This window comes from Myxocyprinus asiaticus, chromosome 10 (genome assembly GCF_019703515.2).
Source record: "Myxocyprinus asiaticus isolate MX2 ecotype Aquarium Trade chromosome 10, UBuf_Myxa_2, whole genome shotgun sequence".
Classification (NCBI taxonomy): domain Eukaryota; kingdom Metazoa; phylum Chordata; class Actinopteri; order Cypriniformes; family Catostomidae; genus Myxocyprinus; species Myxocyprinus asiaticus.
The window spans coordinates 41,576,227-41,603,194 of record NC_059353.1 but is presented as its reverse complement, the minus strand read 5'-3'; the positions used below and the strand labels follow the sequence as shown (position 1 = coordinate 41,603,194).

The following is a 26,968-nucleotide window of genomic DNA, read 5'->3' as shown; positions in this document are numbered from 1 at the left end:
CTTAAAGGGATAGTTCACCCAAAAATGAAAATTCTCTCATCATTTACTCATTGATGCATGTGAATGGTGGTCAGAACTTTGAAGGTCCAAAAAGCATGTAAAGGCAGCATAAAAGTAATTATATGACTTCAGTGCCATATCTTCAGAAGTGATATGATAGGTGTTGGTGAAAACAGGTAAATATTTAAGTCCTTTTTTACTATAAATTCTCCTTTCTGCCCAGTAGGTGGCAATATGCACAAAGGATGCAAGTCACCAAAAACAAAAGAAGAAGATTGTGAAAGTGAAAGTTATGATTTATAGTAAAAAATGATTTTATCAATGATTTTATCATAAAATTTATAAATTTTATGCTGCCTTTACATGCTTTTTGAGCCTTCAAAGTTCTGGCCACCATTCACTTGCATTGCATGGACCTATAGAGCTAAAATATTCTTCAAAAAATTTTTGTGTTCAGCAGTAGAAAGAAAGTCATACACATCTGAGATAGCATGAGGGTGGGTAAATGAGAGAATTTTCATTTTTGGGTGAGCTTTCCCTTTAAATGAATAGAACAAAAAAAGCCATAAAATGGTAAATAAGAAGAATGATAGACAGCAAAATATAATTTGATGCTTTTTTTGATATTACTGAGAAGATTTTAATTACAAACACAAAGCAACTCTTGAGGTAATAGATTATATATTTGTGAAACAGACCTATCCATTAAGTGTAAATTCTCCCAAAATTTAAATAAAACTATTGCTAACTGTATGCAAATTTACAACAACAGAGAGAGAGAGAGAGAGAGAGAGAAAGAAAGAAAGAAAAGAAAACATTGAAGAAAGCATCTTTTGACCTGCAATGAAAATGATGCGTGTGTGTGACTGTGTGAGAGAGTTTGGTTCCTTGGTTTCTCATGAAAAGATGCTTTGAATGTCGGTTTGAAAAGTTGAGGAGAATTGAAAACGCTAGCTGCAGTTTCAGCAGCCCATGCACAGCGAATGGAGCCGACCAAGTGCGGAGGGCTTACACAGTAACAAAACAAGTCAAGAAGCAGTAAGCATAATGTTAAGAGAACTGCTTATGTGCAGAAACAGTCTGACAGGGCTGTGATGCGCTGTCACTTACACAAACACCAGGCAGAGGAGCTTAGCATGGACCCTTTAAAAGCATTTCACCAACACAAGCTTAAATTACTTTACCAACTCTTTTCATTTTCTTCAGTGAAACCCTGTTCAAAATACAGACATTACCATACACGTGAATATAACATAATTTGCATAATCATGTCTTGAGTCTTAAATTTACAATACAACATCACTGTTAAGAAAATAAATAACAAATTCTTTCTGATTAGAGATATTATATCATTTGTAAGATTTAGTGAACAAGAGACTCACATTACATTAACTGCTTCTAGCATTTATAAACTCTTGGCCTTCTGTTCAGCAATTAAGAACAAAGGCATATTGTTAGCCAGTTGAAGAGATCAACCAATCAGTTAATTTTGATTTGGTATAGACAGAACTCTTTTTGTAACTGGTAAATGACAAATAAGTATGCCAAAGATAATGAAGAGGAGAATGTTTTAAACATCTAGTTGTAAAAAAAAGTAGGTGTCAGTTTCTAAGAAATGTAATCTTTGTATTAATTTTGGTTTCATATATTGAAAAAAATATTTATACCATTTTCAATAACAACCATTTAATTTAAACAACCATTTAATTTGAATAACAAGCATCAGTTTGAGTTAGTGTATTAGACAATGGGGTGTATGCCAGTAATTTAGAGCAACTATTACTTGTTGAAAAACAACAAGAAACATGACATTAATTGGGAAAATGTTTCAACAAATAACCAAATCGCAAACGCAATACAAACTAAGGTGTCAAGGTATTCTTGAGAGACTTTACTGCTACTAATAAACTTGTGAGACAGCCTTATCTAGATTTGAGCCAAGTCTGTGAAATATGAAGCAATGATTTAAGTACTTAAGTATATCTCACACTAAAACTTGGTCAGCAAAAACATTTTGCTGTTAATACATTTACTGAATACATTAATGGGCATTCCACTGTGCAAGCCCAAAAATGTTTTATGCATGAATCTTAAAAAGTAAAAAAGAATAAAGTTATAGAGTTTAAAGGGATCATTTATTCACCCCCATGTTATTCCAAACCCGTTTGACTTTCTTTCTTCTGTGTAACACAAAAGGAGATGTTAGGCAGAATATTGACAGCCTCAGTCAACATTCACTTTTTTGCATACAATGAAAGTGAAGTCTCTAACATTCTGCCTAGATTCTTCTTTTGCTTTCCACAGAAGACAATACATCATACAGGTTTGGAACATGAAAACACAAGGGTTAGTAAATGATGACAGAATTTTCATTTTTGGATGAACTCTCCCTTTAAGGATTCCTTTAACATGAAGTTATACAGTTAAAGTACAGCTTAAGGGGCACACAAACGAGTCATTCCTCACCCCTCTCAATGTGATCTGCTCTGTATTCAAATAAGATTAAAGGCTTGTGCAACAATTTTCAACAGCTGTATCAGAACACATGCATATTACCCAGATGAGTCAATATACTTTTATGCTCTTGGCATTAATTGAGCTCTAATGGCATTTCATAGATATCCTTTATTTGACCCCTCTTGTGCTGAGTGCCTTTTGTGTTTTGCAGTTTGTGCTGAGCATCAGACAAGATTCAAGCCCCTATTCCGCCTGGGTCTATATGCCTGAGGGAGGCAGTTGTCCCATTGTCCCCTTCACGGTGTGTCCGTGTTCATATCGTAAGTGTGGGGTTCTTTTGAAGTCCCTGCATATTGCATACTTTGTGAAAAGACAGGGCTAAGTACTGAAGACAAGTACACCACAGAAAAACGAAATTATATTTACTACTATTTTATATCTACTGCTGTAAAACACAAGGAATCAAGAAAGTCACGACCTTAAACAAAAGCACTTGCATTCTGTTCAAGCCATGCAAGAGACGCCATAAAACCTTGGTCTGTGAATTTTCTGATTGTCCGCCATCTTTTTTTTTTTTTGCATATGAAGACAGCATGACAGATATTGGAATTCACAAAATTTATAAGTAATTATTAAAGAGTTTATTGTTAACACCATTGCTATATGTTTATATCACCTGAAAGTCGAATTCAACACATAAATACATGTGATTTATTTGATATGTTAATGATTTTTAAAGACTAGTCAGAGAAGTAGGAACGTCTGTCATGTTGATTTGTAAAGGATGGAGAATGTCCATCTTAATAACTAATTTACTTATAAATCAACAGACTTGAAGTAATTTATTGTATTTTATTGATGGAACTGAATTAATGTCGTAGCTAAGGCCACGTCCAGTTTTCATTTGAAAACACATATTTTTCTCTTCATTTTGGCCTTTCGTCCACAATGAGATGTATTTTTGACAGCGAAAACTGAGCTTTTCAAAAAAGCTCTCCCAGGTGGATAAATCTGAAAATGCCATCTTGTTGTAGTGTACAGGGAAATTGGAGATATCTGAAAATGATTAAGTATTTGTTGTCATGTGACGCAGTAATGTGGTCCATTAAACCCAAAACAATCAATATTGCGGCACATATTGTAGCTGTGTTGCTGTGCCTGTTATTTACTTTAAAAGCATTTTTTTTTGTAAGAGTTTTCATTTGTTTCAGTGTGGACGAGCAACTTTTGGAAAATGCTTGAAAACGGCAGTGTGGGCAAAGAGCTTTTCGAAAACACCGTTTTCAAATGTATCTGGATTAATGTTGAGTATAAAATGTAATCCATGAGAGAAACACACTGCCGTTTTTTACGTATATCTATATATATATATATATATATATATATATATATATATATATATATATATATATACACTACCGTTCAAAAGTTTGGGGTCACTTGCCTGAAATGTTTCTCGTGATCTTAAAAATCTTTTGATCTGAAGGTGTGTGCTTAAATGTTTGAAATTAGTTTTGTAGACAAAAATATAATTGTGCCAACATATTAATTTATTTAATTACAAAATTTTAATTTTATTTAAAAAAAAAAAAAGTTTTTGAAATGGATGACTTGGACCGAATAATTAAGAAAAGCAGCCACTAAGTGCCCAGCATATAGATTGGCACACCTTCAATACGGTTTAAAAAGCATCCCAGGGTGATACCTCAAGAAGTTGGTTGAGAAAATGCCAAGAGTACATTTCTGCAAAATCTAGGAAAAGTGTGGCTACTTTGAAGATGCTAAAATATAACACAGTTTTGATTTATTTTGGATTTTGTTTAGTCACAACATAATTCCCATATTTCCATTTCTATTATTCCATAGTTGTGATGACTTTACTATTATTCTAAAATGTGAATAAAAAAAATAAAAAAAATAAAAATAAAGAACGAGTAAGTGACCCTAAACTTTTGAATGGTAGTATATATATATATATATATATATATATTCTTTTTTTAATTTATTTTTTACTTTGATCCAAAGACAAATTTGTAGTGTATGATACAGTTGCTTAAAGTCAACATGGAATCAAAATGCCCACATTACCTTTTGTTATTGCTATTGTATATCTTTTGTTATTGTGCACAATTAATTGCTGCATCTTATTCCAAAGAGAAAAAAAAGGTCTGCGTAATCTTTTATCAAAATGTAATAAAATGCTCAGCCTACAAAAATCTACAACTATCCAATAACCTAGGTCCTTTTTGTTATTTAAGGCCCACTTTTAATGATTCAATCAATTCCAATATTTTCTTCTCACTGAATATCATGTGTGCTTCTCATTTCTGAAATTGTGCATCCTCGTTTCCTTTCTTTGCTTTAAAAAGTCTTCCTCGTAGGATGCTCCTGTGCTTCTTCGCTCAAGCGTCCTCAGGAAGCTTCCTCCGTCCTCGGTCCTTGCCTCCTCGCTGTGCATTTAGAGAATTGATACATCCTTCATGATGGCAGACTTTGATCTGTTTCCGGGTCACGGGCTCGAGGATGGAGGAGCGTGGAAACAAGGATGCACAATTAAAGAAATAGAAAGCACCCCTTGTTGCACTTGTAAATACAACAGATTACGGAAGCAAAATGTTTGCAAACAGGTTTTATTGTTGACTTTAATCTAGTGGATGATGCATAATATCAAATACAATGAAAATATTACCAAATCTGTATGTAAATGCAAGATATGTGAAGTCTGAAAATATAAACTTTTCAAATGTGAGGTTAACACAGAGTAATGTGAAAGATTGTAAATTAGCTTGTCAAATAAGAAAGGAATGGAGATGTGCCGAAACGCTTGACACTTCACACCTGTATGCTTAGAGAGTTTTTACTTTTAAGGCTTTAAAGTCTTAATCTCGCAAAAAGGCTCCTTCAAAAATTCAAAGGGATGTCGCAGATTTAATATCTCTGCAGCTCTGTATCTCCTCCTCCAGATAGCAATATCTTGCGCTTTACCTATGCAGTTGAGGTTTTAGTGCAAGTGCGGAATAGTGTTGTGATGTCACAGACAGTGCTTCTCCTTGAGTTAAGATAGAGGGGAATTAGCCGATAGATCAAATCCCCCAACCCTGTGGGAGAAATTACAGCACGCTAACTAATCTGCAGCTCAGATTTTCCTGCAGGAGGAAGATTGAGTCTCAAAGTGTGATGTGCTGTTGAAAATGTCAGAAAATCAAATAGATCCTATGAATTACGTTACTCTTAAATGACTTTCGCATTGCCCACACTTCAAGTTTAATATCTTTATTGTGGATGAAATCCTGCTCATCTGGTTCGGGTAAATGTTTCCGTCAGTCATACCATAGGAAAAGCATGCACTGCAGATAATTTGCGGGCTTAATGTGTGAACTATATCACATGGCCCTATGCAAGGAAACTTATTTGTTAAGTCTTCCTCTTGCTTTAGAAGAGAAATATATATATATATATATATATATATATCTTGATTTACTATAGCCTTTTGACCAAAAAATAATTAAATAAAAATAAAAATTTATTTTTGCTGAAATGGCCCTAAAAGGGAGAATTTTTTCCTGTCAGTTTTTTCCCCCTCCCAAACATTTCAACCAAATGGCCATTGTTGCCAAGCCAATTCAATATGCGCAATGTGTAAGTAAAATACACTAAAAATCTAGTTAAAAATAATCAAGGAAGGTTTCTTTTTCCACAGATTTTCAATAAACAGAGCTGAAAATGAATAATATGATTCATATGCAAAAACAATTCATATTTAATCATTTTCATTTTTGAACCAATAAAACAAAAGTGATAAAAGTAGTAAACCACAATATTTACCAACATGTACCTCTATTATAAATGAAAACTAATAGATGAAAAATGGCATGACGGGACTCCATGAATATTTTTGAGTGATAGCGCCAGTTAATTGTTGAATCAGAGTTTTGAATAGGTAACTAAAACAGACAGTTTAACTGATTCACAGAAAGTAATCAAACTTACCAACTCTATCACCATGAAGTACTGAAGAAATCAGAGACTGAGGAAATCCATTAAAAACACCTGTCTTGATGCTCTCATTCTCGCATGTCACGGGACGAGGGATTGTGAAACTACTCTAATTATACAGCCTTTAGAAAATCATTGCAGTATTCACAATATTGCTTAATTTGATGCCGCCAGCAAAATCATATTGAGTATATTGGTGAAAAGTGTTGAGTGTAAACCAATTACAAAGTAATTAGTTACTGTAATCTTATTACTTTTTAGTCAAAAAGTAGTCATCATTTTTATTTGTGTAGCACTTTTCACAACACATATCGTTTCAAAGCAGCTTTACAGGAAATCATGCATTAACAAAAAATGAAACTGTAATATCTATAAAGTCTTAGAGTGATCATTGTGTAGTTTGATTAAATATGATTATATATTGTGTATAGAAATTAAATAATAATGGTATTTAGAACCCCTGTGAGCAAGATGAAGGCAACTGTGGCAAGAAACACAAAACTCCACAAGATGTTGGTTTATGGAGAAAAATAACCTTGGGAGAAACCAGGCTCACTGTGGGGGTTCCCCTCTGGCTAAAGGTGCATTGCAGTTCAACCTGCAGGTCATTTCGGTGAGGTTCGGTGGGGTCCATCCTAAGTCCAAGGTTCAGGCATTGGCATATGAAGTATCCCATGTCTTACAGTTGGAGTTGGCATCAGTTTATCCTCTGAAGTCAAAAGACTGAAATGATGTCTGGATGGCACTGGCTGTAGTTGGTCATCATCTTTCAGCGACACGTAGCAGTGGAGTGCGACACCAAGCAGGAACGAAGCTGGATCTGGCTGGCTCTGGTAACCTCAGGATATGAATCCCAATGTTGGGACATGGAAACAAAAAAAATAATATTAGCATTGATGCCATTACATTTTATGCAGAGTTATATATCATGATGGATGTTTCTGGTTCCGGCAGACTTAACTAAAGCAGCCTAATTGTGAGTTGAAGGATAAATTAGGTGTATGCCTGACTAAATAGATGAGTCTTTAGTCTAGACTTAAACTGAGTGAGTGTGTCTGCATCCCCAACAGTGTTAGGGAGACTTTTCCATAGTTTAGGAGCCAAGTGTGAAATGGATCTACCTCCTTTGTGAATTTTGATATTCTTGGAATTATTAAGATGCCAGAATTTTGTGATAAAAATGAATGTGACAGAATATAGTGTGTCAGAAGGTCACTTAAGTACTGTGGAGCTAGACCATTCAAAGCTTTGTATGTAGTTTACAGAATTTTAAAATTAATATGAAATTTAACAGGTAGCCAATGTAATGACAGTAGAATGGGGCTAATATTATCATATTTCTTGGTTCTAGTCAGCACTCTGGCAGCTGCATTTTGAACCAATTGAAGTTTATTTATTGAACTTGCTGGACATCCTCCCAGTAATGCATTACAATAATCTAGTCTTGAGGTCATGAACTAGTTAGGTCATAATTAGTTTTTCGGCATCTGCTAATTTGGAGAATTGTGAATTTTCGTTGGGTTTAGAAGAAATATAAAGTTGGGTATCATTGGCATAACAGTGGAAACTTATTCCATGATTCCTGATAATGTCTCCCAGGGGAAGCATATATAAGGAGAAAAGCAGAGGTCCTAAAACTGATCCCTGTGACTTTTGTTTGATTTGATAATTCCTTGTTTACACATACAAAGTGGTAGTGGTCTGATAAATAGGACCTAAACCATGCTAATGCAAGTCCACTATTGCCAACATAATTCTCCAGCCAAGAGAATGTCGTGATCTATCGTGTCGAAGGCAGCACTAAGATCTAAAAGCACTAGAAAAGAAATGCAGCTGCGATCAGATGATAAGAGCAAGTCATTTGTAACTCTAAAAAGGTGCAGTCTCTGTACTGTGATGGGGCCTAAATGACTGAAATTCTTCACATATTCCATTTCTCTGTAGAAATGAACATAGTTGGGAGGACACTACCTTTTCTAGTATTATCGACATAAATGGTAGATTTGAAATCGGTCTGTAATTAGCCAATTCTCTAGGATCAAACTGTGGCTTCTTAATATGCGGTTTGATAACTGCCATTTTAAAGTTTCTTGGGACATATCCTGAGGATAGCGAGGCATTAATAATATTAAGAAGAGGTTCTGAGATTAGTGGGAATACCTCTTTTAAGGGATTAGTTGGTATTGGATCTAACATTCATGTTGTTAGCTCTTCAAGACCTATGACAGCAAAGGAATGAAATTGCTCATGAGCAAAATTATGAGACACTGTTTTCTGAGGTACTGTGACAGTTGATTGCATAGTTCCAATTTTATTTCTAAATATTTACATTTTATCAGTAAAGAAATTCATGAAGTCATTACTATTGTGCTGCGATGGAATATCTGGTTCAGTCGATGCTTTATTCCTAACCAATTTAGCCACAGTCCTGAATAAACACTTAGGATTGTTGTGGTTATTTCTATGAGCTTGCTAAAATATGCTGACATGGCAGCTTTTAGTGCCTGTCTGTAGCTACAGACACTATCCTTCCATGCACTGTGAAATACCTCTAATTTTGTATTCTTCCACTTGCGCTCCATTTTCCATGCTGCTCTCTTGAGAGCATGAGTGTGATCATTGTACCACGGTGTGCTTTTTTCTTGAATTTTCTTTAAATACAGAAGACTGTATTTATACTTTCTGTTATTATCAAGTTCTTCTAGACTTTTTGGCTCACTGAGTATGTGAGACAATTCTGGAAGATTATTAGTGAAGCTATCTTTAGTGGTCGAAACAATAGTTCTACCTGAACGGTAGTGTGGTGTAGATTGAGTGACATTAGCTGATCACAACAAAAAAGAGACGAGGTAATGATCTGAGATGTCATCACTCTGCGGTAGAATTTCTATAGTATCAACATCAACTCAATATGACAGACTTAAATCTAGCGTATGATTATGGTGATGAGTTGGTCCTGTCACATTTTGTCTGACTCCAAGGGAGTTGAGAATATCGCTGAATGCTAATCCCAATGTGTCATTTTCATTATCTATGTGAATGTTGAAGTCATCAACAATTAAAACTCTATCTACATTAACTACTAGATCTGATAGAACATTTTCAAATTCACCAAGGAAACCAGAGTAAGGCCCGGGTGATCTATATACTGTAGCAAGGGCAAAAGATGACAGAGATTTTTTATTTATATCTGACGGTGTCATATTAAGCATTATTAGTTCAAAAGACTGAAACTTATAACCTGTCCTCCTGAGTAACACCAAAAACTATACTGTAAATTGTAACAACACCTCCTCCTCGACCCTTCGGACGAGGCTCATGTTTTTAACAATAACCTGGCGGAGTAGATTCATTTAAACTAATATATTCATCTGGTTTAAACCAGGTTTCAGTCAAACAGAGTGCATCCAAACTATGATCTGTGATAATTTAATTTACAATTAGTGCTTTGGTAGAAAGAGATCTAATGTTTAGTAGCCCTACCTTTATATGATGTTTATCTTCAATTTATTTAATTTTTTTCAAAATGATTTAGTGAGAGTTTTGTGTTTGGTAGTTCAGGGAACAGACACAGTCTTTATGCGATATCTAGGTGATACAGTCTCTATGTGTTGTAGTTTATGTGACCTGTGTGACGTCTCAAGGCAGCTAGCAGATGTTCAGATTAACCAGTTTGTCTGCTTCCTGACCTGGGCCACAGTTAGTCAAATACTATCACTATTAAGACTATGAGCCAAATGACTAGAGAGGAGAGCGGCACCTTCCCTGGAGGGATGGAGTCCGCCTCTCTTTAGCAGGTCAGGTCTACCCCAAAAACTCTTCCAATTGTCTATAAATCCTATGCTATTCTCCAGACACCACTCAGACATCCAGCCATTCAGTGACACTAATCTACTATAAACCTCATCACCATGACGAGCAGGGAGGGGGCCAGAGCATATTACAGTGTCTGACAGTGTTTTTGCAAGTTCACACACCTCTTTAACATTATCTCTAGTGATCTCCATCTGGCGAAGCCGGACATCATTAGTGCCGACATGAATAACAGAAAATCTACGTTTAGCATTAGCCAGCACTTGCAAATTTGATCTGATGTCAGACGCTCTGGCAACCGAAATGCATTTAACAATAGGGGCTGGAGTCTCTATTTCCATGTTCCTTACAATAGAATCACCAATTATTAGGGCTCTTTCAACATGATTCTCAGTGGGTGCATCACTAAGTGGGAAGAATCTATTGGAAACCCTAACAGGAATGGGAGAGAGGTGTCGCTTTGCTGAGCGAGAATGCTGCCGAGACATCACCCAATCGCCCTGCTGCGGGGGCTCTTCAGCCAGAACCAGAGTGTGTGTGTTGCTCACTGTACTACCAGCATCTGAAACAGTATCTACCGGCTTCTCTTTCTCACTGACCTCCACTAGCATTCGGATGCATGTCTCTAACTCATTAATCTTCTCCGTCAGCTTGACTAATTCCTTACATTTATCACATGTAAACCCCTCACTGCTGATGGAAGAAGCTATAGTAAACGTGGCATGTAATGCAGGAAGCAATAACATGAGCGGATGCTATGACTTACCGCAATTGTTTGTTGTTGTTGTGGTTGTTCTTGAGAGTCGAGGGTTTGAGATCGATGTGGTTCCTAATCAGCAGATGTTTGAGATTGATGCAATAATCAGTGTAAAACACAGTGGAGAAAATGCGTGCAGTTGAGATGTGAGTTGTAGACAAGCGGAAAAAAGCGGGAAAAAAAAGGAAAAAAACCCCGAGAGAAACGTGTGCGCACGGTAAAATACACACAGATGAAACAGTAAAACGGCAAAGGATAAAACGATGAACGTATAAGAATAAGAATAAGCAACGCTAAGCAGGCTAGCAAGCTATAAACACTCGTGCAGCATGCTGTCAGCAACAGTAATGGCTGTGAATGGCAAAACACCCAAGAAACGATCAAGAAAAATGTAAATAATTGCTTTTGCATCTGAAGTCTCTTTCTGTACAAAGCACAAGTGTTCTTGATGATATCAAAACAGAAACTTTCTAACAACATTCAATGACTGTGACATAGTGTAATGTAATGCATTACACTATGTAATGCATTACATTTTAAATTCCTGTAATCAGATTACAGTTACTGACTTTCAATTAATTGAATTACTTTTAAGTACGTTATAGGGTTATGCTTATTTCTAATATATTATTTATGTAGAATACATGAATTATGGCCCCATAACGAGTCATTGTGAAGGAGGAATGTGAGGTGCTGAGTGTATGATTTGTGTGTAACAATGAACAACAAATATAGACATTGTTTTAAATTTGTTGCGTGGAAAAGTGTTTTAGAAAATAACTTAAAAGTAAAGTAATTAGTAATGTGGCATGAAGTAATTAGTAAAGTAATCTGATTACAATTTTAGATAAATAATTAGTAATTTGTAGTGGATTACTATTTTAAAGTAACTTACCCAACACTGTTGGTGAATGTTCTATATATTACCCAGTCTTACCAATGGCTAATATTCCCATACACATTTACACACAGTAAACTGCACAGAGCTAAGAGAAACTCGTGCCTCCTTCCTCAATCTGTGCATCCCCACTCCAGCACACAGCACTGTTACTGCTGACTTAGCTGTGCAGATTCTTTGGAAGAGCGAATGCAAACGGCTCAGGAAAGTGTGTCAGGCAAGCATATTTGTTATAGAGAGGGCAAGCCAAGAGCTATTCAATACAGATGACGAAAAAAGACCCAAGGTGAACATGCAGTTAAAACACGCCTAATGTTTACATGTTGAAGATCGCAAGCACCAGAGGGAAGTGTCACTTGGGAGTCCATTTCAGAAGCTATAAAATACTTTTCATACAGCAGGTCACAGCTTTCCCCTCACACCCCACCCTGCTGGGCTCAATCTGGCCATTGCTGTAGTCACAACACCCAGATCGGAGGCCTTGCCAGCGAGCAAGTGGGTGGGCATCAGCAAACCCCGAACATAAGGCAGAGCACTTACTAAAAGCTCAAGAGGCTCTAAGTTTTATTAGAAAACATTTTCATAGGCCCTGCTGTAAAAAAAAAAAAAACACAAAAAATAAAAACAACCCACCTTAGATGGTCACCAGCATATGTTGTGTTTTAAATGCAGGTCCACAGGATGCTGGTGTTCCAACAAGGCTTAAAAAAGGAAACAAAATATCATAAAAGTTGTACACGTGGCTTGTACAACATTTTGACTTTTCAAATCTTCTAAAGGCATAAGATAGGTTTTTAGAGCTGCTAAAAATGCCAGTTCTCAAACCAAACTGATCAACCAGCTAGACCAGCATAAACCAACATAGATCAGCATGAGAAATGCATGCTGGACTTTTCAGCAGGGGACACGTGAATTTATACCCTCCTCTTCACAATGGCGACAACGAAGCAACAACAGCCCAATAACACGGGCGAGGCCGCTGAGAAAATGCTGTATCATTCATGGTTGGGTGTCTCCCAACATCACTCCCAACCACACGACACACTCCCATCTTGTTGGGGGTGGGGCACGGAGAAAGGCAGGAGCATAGAAGGAGAACCTGACCAAAGCCTCATGCGATAGTGACACTCAGCGGATTATGTCTAAATAAAGCCTCGGCACTGCATGAATCATTTTGCTACTGATCCCACTGCTCAATGAGAAAGGGAGAAATTGAAAGAGGGAGTGAGGAAGAGAGAGAGAGAGAGAGAGAGAGAGAGAGAGAGAGAGAGAGAGTGTAAGAAAACATTGTAAAAAGTGGGAGGGAGTGAGAATGTGAAGTGGAGAAGGTGTTCATCACTAGAGTGCTATGGCTTAGTTTAAGAGGCTTGAATAATCAGTGGTTAAGCTGTCAGGCCTACACTCACACCTACCATGTGCTACAAACTCCTGTGTGTTTTTAATCAAACAAAAATGCTGAGATCCAGCCAGGTTGCTAAGACAGAGCTATAAGATCTCTTCAAGACTTCTGCTGACATATTATATGGCTTGCAATGTACCAGCACCACCATATGTTCAGAAATCTCAGGCGTAGAGCCCAAGTCAAGCCTCAAGTCTTTCAAGAACATGTCTAAGTCAAGTCTCAAGTAGTTAAATAGAGTCTAGGTCAAGTCTCAGGTAGTTGAAGTTAAGTCCAAGTCAAGCCTCAAGTCTTTAAAACTGAGTCCAAATCAAAGACCAAAGCATTTGAAGTCTTTCTATGACAAGTCAAAGTCAAGTCTTTGGTCACAAGTCCAAGTCACTGTAAGTCTCAAATCTCTTTAGGTAATAGTTTTCTATACACTACATCTTTGTTTTATAAACCTTGTTGAAGAGCAATTAATTTAGATGTTCATTTAATAGTCTTAGTCAGGTCTAAAGTCATATCTTAACAAGCCTAAGTTGAGTTTAAAGTTTTTGAGGTAGTGTCCAAGTCAAGTCTCAAGTCTTTGATCAAAAGTCTAAGTCAAGTCTCAGATCCCTTTTGGTTTCCTATACAGCTTCTTTTTATTAACCTTTTTGAAGAGCAACCAGTTTAATTGTTCACAAGTCTCTAATTCGGAGTCCAAATTGAGACTCAACTTAATTCTTAATGAGTCTACAGTAAGCTGAGTTAAGTCAAGTCTCAAGTCTTGAGGTTTATTCCAAGTCAAGTCTCAAATCCCTTTTGGTAATAGTTTTCTATTAGGGTTGTGCATGGATAGTCGATATTCGGTTAACTGTTCGTGCCTGTATTCGAATACCAAAATCACAATTAGGTTATTCTACACGTGCAATAGAGGTCTTCAACCCGATCTGAGCACAATGGTACCACACAAACCGTAAGATTTTGGGCCAGGTTCATGTCCATATTTGAAGTGTGTTTTTGTGTGCGTCTGTGCTGTTTTTCCAATTGTTTTTCTATGTAAACACGCTGGACGGACATCTTTGACCTTTGTGCTGCATCTCGCTGTTTTATTTATTTATTTATTTATTTTAGCCTCTCACACAGGACATTTTTTTAGGCATCTCGAGACACCTGCTTTGAGTTTCATTCGTTGCGCTGCGTCTAGCCTTTTTAGTGCAGGTGCCACAAAGACTGGACGTTCTGATGAAGTTCAGAAAGTGCATCCAGCCCCCTACATTGTGAGTAAATCACTCGCATATGCGAGTAAATTTCGCACTATGCGACCAAAAAACATCTGTTATTAGCCACTGGCAAGTAAATATTAACATTTCACTCGCCAGTGATAGAGTTATATTGTGTCAAAGCATGAGGCCCTTTTACTGAATAAAAAGCAGTTGATTAAGAAGCTGGATTCAGCCTCGTCTTTCCCTGCATGCTGTCTCATGAGCGCGCAGGAAAAAGCACTTGTGTCTCATTCAGTTGAACTCCGAGCATCTCAGGGAACCGCACCGCGGACGTCACGAGCAGCTCTCTTGAGAGCATGTGAAGATGAACCACTTCTCAAGCGCTCTGATGTGCACGCCGTCTACAGAGGCTTGCGCCAAACTCCCGCGAAAATATAAACAAGGTATAAACGTATTCATTTTGTGAACGCAAAGCGCTCCAGTTTCACTTAACGGCCATGTAATGGCAAATGTCCTTGGTCATTGTGGGTTTATTCACGCAGAGTTAATAACACGCAGTGAGACAGAGGAGATGCCCTGCTCTATTTTTGTGGAGATGATAAAATGCAAGAAACAGAATCTCAAAGTCTTCCTTCACAAGAAATAAGGGCTTGTGAGTTAATCAGAGAGCCTTAAAATAATGTGTGAAAGTGAAGAATTTAAGGCAGAAATATTTTACTATTGCATAATATAATATAATATAATATAATATAATATAATATAATATAATATAATATAATAGTTAAACAGGTTGGCTGGGTTACAAAAGAAGCAAAAGAAAACAAAATGGATCAAAAGTAAATCAGACAAATAAGAGAGATATATTTTAGTTATTTAGACATATTTTGATCATTAAAATATTATTTTAATTATTTTAAATTTTATACTTTTATATTTGACTGTCATTCATACGTTTTTGAAGCCTGAAAAGGAAATCATATACCCTTATTTTATTATATGACCCAAGCTAAATTTGTATGAATGACTTTGTTTTGTGCATGAAGCCGAGTTATAAATTACCATACAAAGTGAGTTTGTATGGTAATTAATCGTCATATTCCTGAAACACCTAAAACAGACAATTAATCATCATAATCACAGTTATTTGTTTGACACAATTGTCAGCCAAATTTCACAATCGTGACCCCTAATTTTCATTATTAGGTTCCTACCTTGTTTTGTTTTGTTAAAAATGTGTACGAAATTTCAAACAGTGACAACAGCTTGTATCATTAATAAAAATGCGATTTCATGACTTCATATAAATTGATAGAATGTGAAATTTGTACATTTTTAAAAAGCTAAAATGTGATTAAAATCATAAAGCAAAATCTAAAAAAATGTTTTACAATATACTTTATTGCATGAATATATATGAAGTGAATATAAACTCTATCAGTTTGCTTAATATATTTTTTAGTTACATTATGCTTACATGTCGTCAAAAGTCTGGTGAGTAAAAACAAAAATTTACTAGCCAATGATGATTCTTTCTCCAACATGATCGTAGAGGGTTGGCATCACACAGTTCTGGGAGCACTATGTGTGTTCGTTCCTCCTTCCTTATGTCTTTGCCATGCAGATCTAAAATATATTTTTAAAAAGTGTCAATAATCCTGCTCTTCGGCACAGTTCAAGTTTATTTTTGACTTATTTGCTTTGCAAACTCTATGCAGGTTTTGGATTTTCTAGATTTTTTCTGGACTTTCTTACCGTGCACATCCCTATTTTCTAGACAGTACAGGTTTGTTTTATTTTATACACCTTGTTGAAGAGCAAACAATTTATTTGTTAATAAGTCTCTAAACTGGAGTAAAGTCTAAGGCCAGTTCTTAACATGTCTGAGTCAAGTTTCAAGTTTTGAAAGGATGTCTAAATCAAGTTTAAGATCCCTTTTGGTAGTAATTTTTTATACACTACAGGAAGTACAGTTTCATAAACCTTGTTGAAAAGAACAATCAATTTAATATATTTTGTTGTTTATTATTTTGGTGTCCAAGTGAAGTCTCCGGTCAATTGTTGACGAGTCTACCGTATGTTGAGTCTCAAATTAATTTATTTGTGTGATGAGTGTGATTAGTGTGATGAGTGTCTGTCTCTGGTAGGGCTGCACAATTAACTATTATTAATTATTAAACCACAATAAGGGCGGCAATTTAAATAAAAAATAATTATAATTTTGCTCGCACTGCTCGCGTCAAAGTTAATGCGCGCTGCTCTTTCCTGTCTTCAGTGTGCATTATTACAGTGTTTTCAGTGGTTACAGTGTGGTTCTGTGCTCCACAACTTCATCTTATGCTCAGAGTAACAGATGTGCGGCAAGTTCGGTTCCCTTTGCTTACGTGCGCTCCAGATGCACTTTAATTTCACTTTTGCATAATTCCAAATATGCTTAAGTTAATATACAAATAATACACCCCATGGCACCAGGTATTTGTGGGCAGAGGAGAAGACATTAAAATGAGGAGCACATAAAATGGGGGCATTGATGGCTCAGCAGTTAAAGGCTCTGGGTTACTGACCAGAAGGTCAGGGGTTCAAGCCCCCAAGATGCCACTGTTGGGCCCTTGAGCAAGGCCCTTGACCCTATCTGCTCCAGGGGTGCCATATCATGGCTGACCCTGCACTCTGACCCCAGCTTAGCTGGGATATGTGAAAACAAAGAAATTTCACTGTATATATGAAAATGTATAATGTGTGACAATAATAAAGGCTTTCTTCTTCTACATTATACAGCTGTTGTGAATTCAGCTACACACAGAAACTCTGCTGTTGTCCGCCAAAATAAAAGCCCAACAGTTTAGAAATCTTTGGTTTAAGTGGACCACATAACAATGCCCCAAGCAAGTTAAATATATTATAATATAATATAATACTTAGAAATATATTACTATTAAATAATATTGATTATAATATAGAATTATCAGGTCTTCTGATCAACTTTTTTTGAGGGTTCCTCGTATTCGCTATAGATCTTAAGGTGATCGTGCCTTTTCTGTGATCAGTCCTAATCTGTGGAACATTCTCCCTTTCCATGAGAGGTCAGCTTCTTCATTAGCCATTTTTAAACCTTCTTTGAAAACGTATTTTTCTTCTGTAGCTTTTGAATAGGTCCTCGAATAGGCTGAAATAGGTAAATACATGATGCTGTATATACATGATCTCTCTTTGTTGATCTGTTTTATGTATTTGTTTGTTTGTTGCTTAAGTGAAAAAGGTAAGAGTTTGGTTCTTTTTAAGAGGACTCAAGTGTGAACCCTTAAAGAGTGGCCTCTAAGAAAAGTCTAAGAACATGAGCAAAACATTTAAAAAAATGTGGTCAAAAGAAATCACTTACTAGTTTTTTGCATATCGCAGTTCAAATCACAATCACAATATTTTTTTAAATAATCGCAGCATGACTTTTTGTCCTAATCGTGCAGCTCTATATGGAAACACAGAGAACAGAGCAAGGTAACTGAATGCTTGCTTTTCCAGACCCAGTATATAGCATGGACTCCAGGAGTGATTAAAATGGATCATTGACAGATTAACAACATGATGGCCTGACATAATCAAACAGCCAGCCGTATCCATTTGGCTAACATGACCTAGGGATCTGTGAATTCAAAGAAGCCTGCAGTGTTTCCCTAACCTTTTCCAGAATGTCTCCACTACATCGTACACTGGAAACAATAAAAATAGCAGCACCACCCAGCCAAGCATTAAGAACGACGGCAGCGGGGATCCAGGGCCAGTTCCACCCGCTCCCGCCCTACCCCCCCCCCCCAGCTCCTGATTGATCTCACGGCCCATCGGCAGGTTAAATTACACTGCAGAGTGGCTTTGCAGAGAGACAAAGGGCCTGGGATTTCATAGGCCATACTTCTTTCTGGCCTTAACTTTGAAAAGGTGCAGCATTCAATTTCAGCCTCAGGCAACACTTTGCATTCGCTTATGAGTTATGACACAGGCATGAAGTTTTTAACATACTATATGGCCATGTAGAAGAGACCTGCGTACCAATCAAGCCAATGAGAGACAGAAAAGAAAAACAAAACCTCTTTTGAGCACCAAGCATCATTAATCACAAAAATTAAAATTCTGTCATCATTTAATCAATGTTTATTCCAAACTCATATGTTTTTCTTTAGTGGAAGAAAAGTAAATGATGAGTAAACGATGACAGAATTTTCATTTTTGTCTGAACTATGCCTTTAAGACAGAAAAGAGTGGCCCCTCTTTTGGCTGAGGATGAAGACATGCTGGCTTGTTTCCATATCCAAATTGCAGAGAGGATTGAAGTAAAATCTGGAATAAAATGATCTACATGTATATTCTTGTTTGGATCTCAGTCCCAAGTGATATCCAGGCTCCCATAGCTTCCTGGCAGACAGGGAATGGAGAGGAAGCCCAGGGAATGGAAGAGGCCTTTTGATACTGCAACTCTGCCGAACCAGCAACTCGGAAGCCAGGACAGCATGAGATCCGGAGGAAAAAAATAGCCAAAGCACAAAAAGACCAGCTGCTTCGAGATCATGGGTGTCAGCGGAAAAAAAAAATTCTCATTAGAGAGAATATAATTGATCTTGTCTGGCAAGTAATAGCTTTTCCCAAAACTTCATGCATCTGTTTTCGAGCTGAGGAAAATATGTAGTAAGGTACTGTAAATATGCAACTGTTTCTAATCTAAAGTGGTTTAGGAGATATAAGTCCTCATCGATGACATTTCCAATTTACTCTAGCTTAAGAATCTGCCCATATTTGTAATCATACTATATGTGATAAGCTAGACTGATTTTCTACACAGCTTTCAAATAAGTCCATGAGTGCACAGCTAAAATAGAAAGGCAGTGAAATCGCCATGTTAAAATGCATAGCAAATCTGGATTGCCTGACAGGAACAGTTCATCTCAAGCTCTCGGTGATACAACCATATTTATGAACATACTAGATATAGAAGTAAAAATGATTTATAACTCAAACATTAAAAAAGTTTTGCATAAAACAATTATATTCTGTCATCATTTACTCACCCACATATCATTACAAACCTGTATGACTTTCTTCTATGGAAATTAAAAAGAGATGTTATGTAGAATACTAGGGACTGACAGTCTCAGTCACCATTCACTTTCACTGTATGGAAAAAGATGCAATGAAAGTGCCTAACATTTACTTTTGTGTTCCATGGAAGAAAGAATGTCCTATAGGTGTGGAACAACATGAGTCAACGATTATATCTCACTATGCCACTTTTTAAGAGACGTTTACCTTGCAGTAGTTGCAAGCAATATCACTATTTGTGCAATGACTGAAATGATGAAATCAGCAATATAAAACTGCCAAGTTGTTTTTCAGTAAACACGAGGGACTGCTAAAAGTCATTGCATGTCGTTCAATGTTCTCCTCAAATGCAAAACTTCTGATAGTCTGCAATAAAAAACAAGCAAGGGAGGTGGAAGGGAAGAAGAGAAAGTAGAGGGAGAAAGAAGTGTAGGAAGAGACTGAATGAATTAATCAACTAGCATAAGATATGCTTTAAATCCAGCAGGAAAAAAAACCCAGTTGGTCTTAGCTGGTGATTTTAGATGGGTTTTAGGCAATGCCAGCTGGTCAGACAGGGCGACCAACAGGCCGACTAACTAAAACTGCTAAATACCAGCTTTACAAGGCTGGAAGACCAGCTAGACCATATTAAATCTGATAAAACAACCAGCTTAGGCTGGCTATAGCTGTTGTTTTCAGCAGATGTATCTTACGGCTATAGATGAAATCCACTTTACAAGGAACTGGCAAGACAAAAGGATGCCCTATAACTAGACAAAAAAGACATAGTGACAAATCATTGCTCAGTTCTTAAAAGGAGGCTAAATAAAGTAAGGAAAAATCCTCTGAACATCCGTTTATTGTTTGAACAATCCCTTCTTTAACCCGCAGTTGGAAACAGGCCAACAAGGCATCAAAGGAATAATGGTGTTAATTAAGACACCTGTTCTTCTCTGAATTCAATTACCTAATCATTGCTTGTAATAACTTCAGATAATTTTGCTCCACATTTCAATAAATTGACCCATCCCCCTGCCTGAGGAATGGGCACAGAGCTCTGAATACATACAAGTATAATGTGCTTGTAAATATGACAAATGCTGGAACTGTAAAGCTGTTAATCAAATTGATTGGAATGTCTTTACTATTGGTCAAGTGCTACAGCGTTGAAGACAAGTTCAGGATCTGTCAAACCTCAGGCCAGTATTGATGGTTCCACCACTTCAATCTTGCGCAGCAGTTGTTCACATCAAAGCACTGGACTCCACGAAGACCTAAGCCATTTGTGTGTGTGTGTGTGTGTGTGTGTGTGTGTGTGTGTGTGTGTGTGTGTGTGATGTGATGTGGCCTGTAAAGCTTTAGTGCACAAGTATGTGAATGCAAACATTTCTAGCTGCGCAAGTGCAATTTAACACATAATTGCATCCCAAAATGTGTCAGGACGTGAATATGCGTTGCACTCTTAACATTTCCACAAGGGGTGCTATAGCAGGCATTTGCTTAAACTTTGTGTCTTTATAAGGCCGGTTTTCACTTTTAGGTACTATCACGACAGAGCAATAGTTGGAAGAGAATCTTTTAAACTTGTTAACAACTCTTTGGTTCACCACTCCATTACATTAGAACAACAAATTGAAAATACAGTTTTACTACTACTATACTACTATACTATACCATTTCTTTGCTGCTAGCGGCAACTAACGGAATTGCAAACATTTTTACTGATCTTTTGGTTTTACTTACTATAGTTTACTTCTGTTTAGGTTGTGATGATTAATATATCTCTTAAAAGGAATATTCTGGGTTCGATACAAGTTAAGCTCAATCTACAGCATTTGTGGCATAATGTTGATTACCACAAAAAAATATTCTGACTTGTCCCTCCTTTTCTTTAAAAAAAGCAAAAATCTGGGTTAAAGTCAGGCACTTACAATGGAAGTGAATGGGGCCAATTTTGGAGGGTTTAAAAGCAGAAATGTGAAGCTTATAATTTTATAAAATTACTTACATTAATTCTTCTGTTAAAAGCCATGTATTATCTGAGCTGCAAAGTTGTTTAAGTACATTTTTAGAGTCATTTTAGGGTTTGCTGGCATTACATCATCTTGGCAATGTAGTTGTAAAATTGGCTATAACTGAAAAGATTAGCAAGTGATTTTTTCACACTAAAATCATGTGAACACACATATTGTTTACGTTGTGTGTGGCTACACTTGAGTATTTTAACGTTTACGGATTGGGCCCATTCACTTCCATTGTAAGTGCCCAACTGTAACCCATATTTTTGCTTTTATTAACGAAGTCAAAATAAATTAGTAATATATATTTTTCCACAAATGCTGTCGATTGAGCTTAACTTGTATTGCATCTGGAATATTTCTTTTAAGTAAATAGCAATTGAACTGCATAGTTTGTCCTGTTGTTAATTATTATTTTTTTTATTAATATTTTCATAATGTTCCCAGTTAGAATGTCCCCTTTATAATTTACAGCATTAGCTGAAAGAGAGTTTCTTTCATATTTAAGCAAAATTGATTTTTCTTTTTTAAAATATACCCGAATTAATCAGAATCTAATCAAATCGAAAGCTTGTGAATCAGAATCGCTGCTAAACAGTTTTTAAGACAAACCACAAGAACATCTCTAAATATTTCCCAAACAACATTAAACAATACGGACACATAAAATAAACTGCTGCAGGGTCAAGTACAACACTAAGAAAGTGTGTTGGTTTGTGACGCTCAGCATCGGTTTTCCGGTGTATTTGTAGCCAGTGGGCATTACACTGCTTCAGAGGAGGCACAGATAAAGCCTTAGATAAGAAGTAGTAAGCACTCTGTGTGAACTGAGTTTGGGCTAGAAAACAGTGACCTCACAGATTCTAATCCCTCAACTCTCTCACTGCACGCTTCCCTCCGAGAGGAACTGCCAGAGGGAAAAAACTTGAAAGCTAAAGAGTGTGAGGGAGGGTGCGTGAGAAAGAGCGTGAGAGTGTGAGCATGACAAAGAGAGAGAAAAATACATGCAAAGAGGATAAAAGACATCTTTGAAGCACTTGCTGAAGCAAAGTCATATTGAGGTGGTGCCTTACCTGCACACTGTTGACAAGACGGGACGGTGAAGTGAGGATAGTCAAAGGGGTTGTGGGAGGAAGGTCCAGGCGGGTTGATCAAGCTGCTGACGGGTGGTCCGGGAGGGAAGGAAGGATGGAGTGACAAGGAGCAGGGAGATGGGGAGGCCAGAGGGGGGATATGAAGCACTAGTCCTCTGTCTTTCTCTCTTTATCCCTCTGGCACAGAGGCAGACACCAATACCTGCAGCCACTCAAATAATAGGAGAGAGAAGAGTCCTTACATCCACACACACTCCAGCACAGGGAGGAAAGAGAAAACGCCCCTCCTGCTCCCTCCCAGGAGCCAATCGTGTGCAGGCAAACTGCATCGCTGGCCACGAATGGGAGAGCCGCAGCCTGTGCCATGCCTTAACCAATAAGTGCAATTACTCATATCCAGTTGGAATAATTAGTCAGAGAGCAGCACAGAGCTTCTCTTCTGACGGACAGACGAACGGGTGCACTTACCCAATAAGTGTGATTTAAGACCACAACCGACATTAGAGTAATTAGATTGCAAGGCACTTAACCTAGCAGAATAACACTGCATGCTCCACTGCAGAACAGGCAGAGGCGTAAGCCACACAGGAAGGGCTTCAGAAAGGTGGAATGAAGTAGGAAGAAACTATACCTATAAAGCAGGAAAAGGAATACAATTGGAGAAAATCATTTTCTTAATCTGTATTTTTGTATTGTTAATCTGGATCTAAACATCCTCAAAACAAGATAAATTTACTTGAGAAGCAAAATTTGCATCAGAGTTTAAAGGAATAGTTAATCAAAAATGTATGTTACAATTCTGTTATCATTTAAGGCACTTCATGGGGACTTTAGGGATGTTTCTACATTATCCTGGAAAATAAAACAAAAATATTGATTGAGAAAATGATTTTTAGCCATGTTAGTCACTATTCACTTTCATTGCATCTTTTTTCCATACAATGAAAGTGAATGGTGACTAACATTCTTGGAAGCCAACAGTCTTCTCATCACGCTGGCAGGGGCAAATTGCTTTTACTTTTCTCAAGCACAAACATCACAACATTTTGTTAGATTTATTTATATTTAACTATTTGCTGAAAACAAGTCAATTCTTATTATCTTATTATCTAACACAATTTTGCTTTGGATGCCAACAGTCTTCCTAACCCAAATGGCAAATTGCTTTTTCTTGTTTCCAGCACAAACTTCACTAAACTTTGTTAGATTTATGGTTAAAACAAGGGGTAAAAAAAATAAAAATAATAATAAAAAAACACTCTCTGAAACCAAGTCTAATTATCTTACACAATTTAACTTCTCAAGTAAACGTTAAAATATAATTTTAATAAAGAAATACAATTATTTTACGCTGTTAACACAGTGATCAGTGCACGCAATCGGGCGGACTGTCCATCAGGAGCCCCGGGCATTTTCCTAGTGGGCCGCTGGGTAATTTGGGCCAGCCCATTTCTGCGCAAGTACCATCCTATCCTGCAGGCGATACGGGCGGTCATCCTGGGCTCCAATATGCCCATGCGGACCCCAATACAAGGCAAATATTCAATTAACTTTGCAATTGAAAGCCAATACAATAGCTTTTATTTTGTATGTTATCATGGCTTTTATTTTGATGAACACTTACACTTTGTCACAATTTCCTTAAGTGTGTGTTAACTGTGTAACTCGAGTGGACCTCATTATTTGATAAACAAATCACAATAATGGTGACAACCAAAAACAACATATTAAGTATAAGATGAGCTCTGAATTATCACAAAATGACAAATAACAGCAAGCTACAACAAATAAAATAACAGCATCATAAATAAAATCAGCAAACAGTAAAGCTATGAGCAGTACATAGTCATTTGCATAATTTATTCATACCAAAAAGCATTAGTGAGAGCTGAAGTGCGGCTTGCTGAATAATGCTCACGCCTGATAAACATGCAGAAAATAAGTCATGAAAAATATTACTTTGAGGCTATTTGAGTCTTTGAGGCTTACTTTAAAGGAAATCAGAAACAGTGCTTGTCAAAGAATAGGGCTTTTCACTTTTTCTCAAGAATAATCTGGGGAAGGAATTAAAACACTGTAGATATAAAGATGCAACAAACTCATATAGAGTGAAAATATGAGCAATTAATCTGCAAAGATCTACACTTTATATATTTTTTTTATATTTATATATGTACACTGGCGGCCAAAAGTTTGGAATAATGTACAGATTTTGCTCTTATGGAAAGAAATTGGTACTTTTATTCACCAAAGTTGCATTTAACTGATCACAGTGTATAGACAGGACATTAATAATGTGAAAAATTACTATTACAATTTGAACAAAAATGTTCAGAACTTCTTAAACTACTTCAAAGAGTTCTCATCAAAAAATCTCCTTGTGCAGCAATGACAGCTTTGCAGATCCTTGGCATTCTAGCTGTCAGTTTGTCCAGATACTCACGTGACATTTCTCCCCACGCTTCCTGTAGCACTTGCCATATGTGGCTATCTTGTCAGGCACATCTCACACACCTTACAGTCTAGCTGATCCCATAAATGCTCAATGGGGTTAAGATCCATAACACTCTTTTCCAATAATCTGTTGTCTGATGTCAGTGTTTCTTTGCCCACTCTAAACTTTTCTTTTTGTTTTTCTGTTTCAAAAGTGGCTTTGTCTTTGCAATTCTTCCCATAAGGCCTGCACCTGAGTCTTCTCTTTACTGTTGTACATGAAACTGGTGTTAAGTGAGTAGAATTCAATGAAGCTGTCAGCTGAGGACATGTGAGGCATCTATTTCTCAAACTAGAGACTCTGATGTACTTATCCTCTTGTTTAATTGTACATCTGGGCTTCCACATCTCTTTCTGTCCTTGTTAGAGCCAGTTGTCCTTTGTCTTTGAAGACTGTAGTGTACACCTTTGTATGAAATCTTTCGTTTTTTTTTTTTTTTTTTTTTTTGTTTGTTTTTTTTTTGGCCAATTTCAAGCATTGTATAGCCTTCATTCCTCAAAACAATGATTGACTGACAAGTTTCTAGAGAAAGCTGTTTCTTTTTTGCCATTTTTTCAATATTGACCTTAAGACATGCCAGTCTATTGCATACTGTGGCAACTCAAAAACAAACACAAAGAGAATGCTAAGCTTCATTTAATGAACCAAATAGCTTTCAACTATGTTTGATATAATGGCAAGTGATTTTTCTAGTACCAAATTAGCAATTTAGCATGATTAATCAAGGATACGGTGTTGGAGTGATGGCTGCTGGAAATGGGGCCTGTCTAGATTTGATCAAAAATGACTTTTTTTCAAATAGTGGTGGTGCTGTTTTTTATATCAGTAATGTCCTGACTATACTTTGTGATCAGCTGAATGCCACTTTGGTGTATCAAAGTACCAATTTCCTTCCAAAACAGCAAATCTGTACATTATTCCAAACTTTTGGCTGCCAGTGTACATATTCTGGCCAACTTTGTTTTCAGTGATGTTTTGTTATACAAATTTACAGTTATGTGAGTAATTGAAATTAAATTTTAAGCATTGTCATCAGTGTCCTGCTGTGTGACACTTTCTTCATATAACTACTATCTAAGAACATTTTATGATCTTGTACAGCTATATATAAATATATAATATATTGTTATTATTATTGTTTCCACAACCTCATATTAATTAAGACAATAGTTTTTTTGCACTTCTAGAAAAAAGATGAAAAGTGATTAAGATCTTTAAAAACTTTGAAGAAATGCTGACTTGTCACAACACCTAAAATACACACTTTCCCTTGTACTTTCATGTACCTTTTAACTTAACATCTGTATGTTGGGAAAAAAATGTTTCCGGACATGTTATTTGTCTGAGCTTTAAAGTGCTTATTTTAGTGCTTTCTCTAAAAAATCCACTCATCACATTTACAGTGGTTTTATATGTTTTAAAGTTATGACAATTTTTGCACTGGTGTGGCCCATTGTCATGACTAGCAGTCAGTAGAAATGTCTTTTTTCAACACAACATTTTTTAATTGAGCCGGAGAATGAAATCAATGAGCCGGTGTGTTATGGTATGGTATGTTGCAGGCCGGGTTTGGTGGGCCGATCTAGGTCAGAATGTCCAGGGCCACTTTTTAGTCCCAGTCCACCCCTGCACACAATTATCACTCTCCTGCATTTTAACACTGTCAGACTTGCTGCTGTGCCCCCAATGTTAGTTTCTCTGCATATAACCAAAATTCTAGAGTTAATTTCATAAAGACCTTTTTTTCTCCTTTACAGATCGATATTCAGGCTCAGTTATTCGCTT

At 36.7% G+C, this 26,968-nt stretch overlaps 1 protein-coding gene across 11 annotated transcripts in view; it reads right to left on the bottom strand.

Moving 5' to 3' along the window:
• Positions 1-22,928, bottom strand: part of pcbp3 (poly(rC) binding protein 3) — an 88,329-nt gene extending 65,401 nt beyond the window's left edge. For all 11 annotated transcript variants that reach the window (XR_007898371.1, XR_007898370.1, XM_051709139.1 and 8 more), the window contains exon 1: positions 22,669-22,928. The gene's annotated coding sequence lies outside the window, so the exon portion shown is untranslated. The remainder of the gene's footprint in view (positions 1-22,668) is intronic.
• Positions 22,929-26,968: the final 4,040 nt, after the last annotated feature.